Raw genomic sequence first — 6,430 nt, forward strand, 5'->3', positions numbered from 1 at the left:
TAATGGAATTATTCAGAGCCTGGTGTCGGCTGATGGGAATGTGTCATGATAGGAATCTCTCACGTGTATCACTATACGCTGACTGCTTTCCAGAGCATAGTGAAGTCATCAGCTGGGAGATGAGTAATATTACCTTTAGGAATCTAAATTCCATCCTGGACAGAGCTTCCCAGCCTGTATAGTCTGATATAGTCTGTGGCTATATCATCAGATAATAGTATCTTAGTTTGTTAAAGAATCACCTATACTGATACGTCCTTTAACATTTTACCCCCATGTTTCTTTTTTTAAGGACACATGAGAAAAACATACTAAGTGCTTCCTACATGTGCTGCAAAATATTGCTGAGGACACTGCCTGCCATGTTTTCAAAAAATATATTTTTAATACCTTCTGTGTTTCAGATTCTGTGTTAATCTCTGGGTATACGATGAGAATGAGGACAGACCCAGTTGCTCAACTCATGGACCAGACACATTAATCAAGCAATCACAAAATTAGATGTATGATTACAAATTAATAATTGATATGAAGAAAAGACATGTACAGTGTCGTGAGTGCTTTGACAATGGACTCTTCAGTCTAGGGAGGACTTTCTGGGAATCTGAAGGATGATTTAACAGCTGAAGGATGAGTGGAAGGCAAGCAGGAATAAGGTCAGAGCAGGGACTCCAATCACACATTTGCTGGATATTTGGGTACCATTATTGTCTCTTTACCTTTCTTCAACTCCTATATCCAATTTAGACTCTGCATAAGTTGTATTTTTTTACCTTGGAAAATCTATCCAAGGCAGAAAGAGGCTTATCTTTGCTATATTTTGAAAAATGAAATAGTTTATCTTACTTTTTCTAGGAACATTCACTTCCTAGCTTGAATTCAAATCTTTTTTTAATTGATCTGTTTTGTAAATTGTGGTTACTATGACAATAAATTGATTCACTTCAAAAGCTATTAACAGCAGATTGGCTCTTCTGTTTTCTTTGTTGAGGATATTATAATAGGTAAAATGTCAGCAATAACTAAGAAAATTCCAGGGACAGAGAAAAATGGCACAGGAATTTTGCAAGATATGATATGCCTCCTGATGCATTATAGAATTTAATTTATGATGGGTAATTGAGAGATATTAATTCATCCCATGTGAAAAACCAGAAGCACAGGTTTAAGAATGATAACCTTTCTTTGGTTTTCACCTAATTTTATTCAATACTTCAAATCAATATTTATTGATCTTCTACTATGAGCCAAGAACTGTGCTAAGTACTAAAAATAAAAAGATGAATAAGACAGACTCTTCATCCAATGATGAAGCTACCAGCCTGAATCGTCATGGGCACAATGGAGAAACATTAAAGTCAGAAAAAAACATGAAGCTGATGCAAGGTATGTTTCCTTTCTTTTATGCAGCATATCATAAAAAAGACAAGAGTACACCTGAGCCAATGACAGTGTCTTCAGTGTATTTTCCATTTCCTAAAAACAGTGGATGTGAGATAAATACATTATTCAAACATACTATCTGATGGTAAAAATACCATCACCATGGACACTTAGTACAAAGCCGAGAGGGTCCGTGAATTACATACCCTGAGAAGAGGATATGTCCATGAGTTCCCAACCAAGAACTTTCTGCCTTAGTTAAGAGCTGGCCTGACTTTCGGGCCAGAATGCCTCCACTCACATGTCAGCACTGCCGGTTGACAACCATGTAATTTGGGCGTGCCACCTATTCTGAGTTTCAGTTTCCTCATCTGTAAAATGAGGACAACAATACTAGTATCTAACTTAGGGGGCTATTATGAGAAAAATATTAATATTTATAAAGCTCTTTGAATAATGACTATCAAATAGTAAATACTCATGTATGTATATGTGTGTGTGTGTGTGTGTGCGCCTGTATGTTTGTGGTAAATAAAATGAATATGGCAACTTCAGGCTGAAATGGTTTTTCTTTATCTAAAGGGAAAAGACCAAGATCAGAAATCCAAATGAAACACCCAGCTCACTTTAGACCTTGACTTTAGGCTTCCTTCACATTCGAATTGTAATGCACTGGAGGATGTTGCATCATGGGACGCAATCCTGGGCCACAAGTCTGTACAGTCCTTTGCACCTGGTCCTGTGATGGCAGAACCTTTCATCTCATCTTTATTATTATTGTTATTTTTTTACTATGACTCCGGTGTTATCTTCAAATTAAAAAAAAATTGTTATTAGTTTCATTGTTGAATGACCATTTTTGGTCTTGAACTTCTGCATATACCTTCCTTCTGAGCTCTGATTTGCCTTTCTTGACTGTGGCCATCACCATGGCACCCACAGCAATATTGGAAAGTCTATTCAGCTGTACCTTGATCTCTTTCATCACAATGACATACGGATTTTCAGCTTCTGTCCCATCAGCATAGTGGATCACTGCTCCTAAGGAAGACCAAGGGCAATCGAAATTTACATCACAGGACCCACCATGTCCTGGCTTCAACATTTTTAATGCTGGAAAGGGACAGAAAGGAAATGGATACACAGGACATTGGGATATGAATTTTGACACCCCATCCTCTCTCTTCACATCTTAGTTCTCTAATCCTGAAAGGTTAAAAAAACCTTTAACATGTTCCCACTCTTAAAAATCTCATTTGATCATGCTGGGTTAGAAACTCGTAATAATTAAGAATAGCAACTACAATTTCTTAAGCACTTACATTGTGCCAATACCATTATAAGCAATTGACATAAATTAACCCCAGTTGTAAGCACATTTTAAAGATGAGGATGCTGAAGCTCAGAGGACTTAAAATACTGCTCACATTCAAATAACTAGTAATCGGCAAATCCTGTATTAGAGTTCAGATCTGCAAAACTGCAGAGTCTGTTCTTCCTATTGTCACAAAATTTCTTCAGTCTTCAAGTCACTTCCACTTCATTTCCTACAGGGAAGAAAATAGATTGACTTCATAGCTTATTATCCTCCATCATCTTTCAGTTATTCAGGATCTATTTTCCAATTTCTGAAATATCTTTGCCCTTTATTGATCAATCTCTTTTATACTATTTACTCTTTATATATTAAATGGCTTTTTAGTAAGTCTCCTGAATCATGAAATGTAGAAGGACTAAAGTTTGAAATCAGTGGGCATTCTTATCCAAAACTTATAACAATTCTAATGTAAGAGAAGCCTACAAATGCCACAGTATTGAGAATGTGAAGTGTTTGAAGGCTGCTACTTCTAGAAGCTTTGTGTTTTCATAAGTTTCCTGTGTAGGATTAGTGTGCCTCCCCATTCTGCTAACTCCCCACCCCACCCTGGTCTTATTTTCCCTTTAATTTGCATAGCAAGTTTTTTCTTAATCAGTAATCAACAGTAGCATGTAGTCTCACCTAGGACATAATATCATGAATTCTGTGTTACTGGAAGCCAAATTAATGAAGTTTTACTGTATCAAATTCCTGCCTTATTTTTTCCATTGTTCCTAGGTTTATTAGTTTTCTTTTGATGAGTATTTACACCTCCTTAACGAAGGAAGATTACTTAACAAATGACCTTCCCAAATGACAGAAATACCAGTATATGTAAAGCAGAGGCCAGTAAACAGCAATGACTCACATTGATCTTAACTTTATCGAAAGCATCATTGTGTTCCTTGGCATGAGGAAAAGTAATACTTTAAGTCTTTCAAATGCAATAATAAGAGGCTGTAGTGCTTTAGGAAATTGGAATCTGGAAGTCATAGGATGGGTCAAGAGACCAGTTCCTCCTCTAAGGAGCCTGGGTAGAAAGAAAAATAGCAGCATTGTGCTAGAGGTCTAATGAGACACCACCACCAGGGGCTCTCCTGCTGAACTCCCATGTAACCTACTGAATGCTTTGAAAAAACCTACTTAGGTAATTCTACAGTTGTGAATTGGCAAATTGGCCTGAGTCCTGAATAGCCTTGAATTTAAGTCTGAAAGGAGGAAAAAAAGGATATTTTATCAGGTCTTGTAAACTTATTTGGTTTTCCTCAGAGTTCAGACCATCACAAAAACACCCATTTTGACTTTGAATATGTCTTATACAACCTCCATGAGGCCATTGAATTCTTATCTATTTATATGCAGACAAATGTGTGATGTGTGTGTATGTATGTGTGTCTATGGGGGTGGCAGGGTAAATCTTTTCAAGTTTAATGTTTCAGCTCATTTTGGGTCCTGCAAAATAACTTAAAATGGTCATACATAAGTGACATAAATTTATTGGCTTGCATTCCTAATTTTTTTTTTTCAGAATAAAAAAGCTTTCCAAAAATTACCTGTGGGCCCCAACACTTCTCTCTCCCAATTTTGGTATTGCTTTTTTGTTTATTTTGAGGTTGAGGGTTATCTACGACTTATTGGCAAGCTCCAGTTCAATCAATTTAGAAAGAACTTTTAGGGCTGAGTTATTTTTAAATGCCTGAAAATAAGAGAGCTGTGAATGGAAATCTAATCACAACTTAACCTGTAGTCATGCAAACAGCTATGAAATCAAATGAGTTTCCAACCCCCTTAACCCATTAATGCTTTCTGACTGGCTGTGTTGGCCAAACGTCGTTTTTCAAAGAGCAGGAAAAGGGAAAGGCACATATCTGGACGGGGGTGCGGTGGATAGGAAGGGAGTGGTGCTGCGGATGCAAGGAAGGAAATCTCTAGGATACAACAATTTCCTCATAGACACAAGCATGCAAGCTTACATAAGCATATATCTTCCTGTGTTACACGTTGTTCATGGTTTTTTCATGAAGCCTTTCCCTAGTAAATATCAAGCAAAAAACTGTATTGTCCTAGTTCAGCTGCATCTGATTTTGAATACTTGACATTTTAGATATTCAGCCTCTGCTGTCCTCATGATTGGACTTGCTGAGAAACACAGTTTCACAATTTCTTGGGGTTTTGTGTCCATTTTAAAAATATATAACTTTGGCTGGCTTTCTGGCAAACCTCTATTATCTTTCCCATTTTGCAGGTTTCCATCACTATTTCCGTTCTCTCTCTCTCTCTTTTTTTATTTTTTTGCCTTTGACTCTATCTCCATTTCCCTGCCACTTTGCAGGGTACTCTGATCCTTTTCATATGCTCAGCTTAACTTTAATTCTGTTACTATTCTAAGAGCTACATCAACAAACAACCAAAAAAGTATCCAGAAAGGCTACTCTGGGGAAAAAATAGTTGTCTAAAAGTATAAGGATTTGAATTAGTGAACAGCGTGCATGTAAGAAAAGAGGTGCGTATGTTTGTGTGTATGTCTCTCTAACACATATCTAAATGTCTGGTATCAATACAGGTGGTTAACTAACTGATATGTGTTAGTTTTCTTTCTTTTATTTTTGTACTTAGGCCTCTTCAGAAAAGGCAGGCATTCTGTTATGACACACACACCAACTATTGCAAAATAACAATTGAATTAAAATTCTCTACTTCATTAAATTATCAAGGCTCATTTCTTACCTCCTGAGTTGCCACCCCAACTAATCTGAATCTAAACCAACATAACAAACCTGCGTGAATGAGGAAAATCCAGTTTGGCATTCAATGAAAGCCATACTTGACTATTTCATCTCTTGGTAGAAAAGGCAAGCTTGTTAAATGTTGCTTTAGTGCCAAGTGGTAATTACCCCCAAATGATTTGCTAGGGTTGGACCAAGCCTCTTTTAATGAACATTTACCTCCAATGTCGGAGTATGAGAGAGAGTAAAAACAGTCTTTCTTTTTCTTACATACACTTTCATAAAGACGAAAAATAAAAGGAAAGCCAAAGTAAACATGTTCTGTTCCTTTCTTTTGTTGGGTGTGGAACCTTGAGTAATGCATCTTTCCCTGTGCATTCTGAAAGAGGCAAACTGGGAACACGGTCTTTTGGTGGAACTTACACAATCTATTTATTATACTTAGTACATGAAGTAGCCGGTTCTTACGCTATTACCCCTGTTTCCAAAAGTCTACCCCAAACTGCAAGAAAGAAAGAATCATGTCTTGGTGTTGAAAAGGTTGCAATTGCATGGAAAAAAACACCCCCCAACTTTTTTGTTTTGTTTTGTTTTGTTTTTTTACAGGTGTCATCGTTCCTTTACTAAAGATCTTCTTTGCCATTGTATACTTATCTATTATACTCTACCACATCCACACCAAACGGGTGCACATTTGAAAATTGAACGGAAATCGCCTGCCCTAGCATGTGCAGCTCTCGTTTTATTGGTTGGTATACGCAATGCTTAAGGCTTTATGTAGCTCTCCTTTGAGACATGTTATCACAACATTTAATAAACTGGCGGTTGATTCATACTCCAGACTGCATTCTAAAGAATCTCAAAGTCCGTTCAAAATGTTGTGAACAAGCAACAAAGTATTTTTTTGGTAAGTTTTTAACATTTTGTGATAGTTATAAACTGCTTTGTCATTAATATCCATCAA

This window comes from Papio anubis, chromosome 8 (assembly GCF_008728515.1).
Source record: "Papio anubis isolate 15944 chromosome 8, Panubis1.0, whole genome shotgun sequence".
Classification (NCBI taxonomy): Eukaryota; Metazoa; Chordata; class Mammalia; order Primates; family Cercopithecidae; genus Papio; species Papio anubis.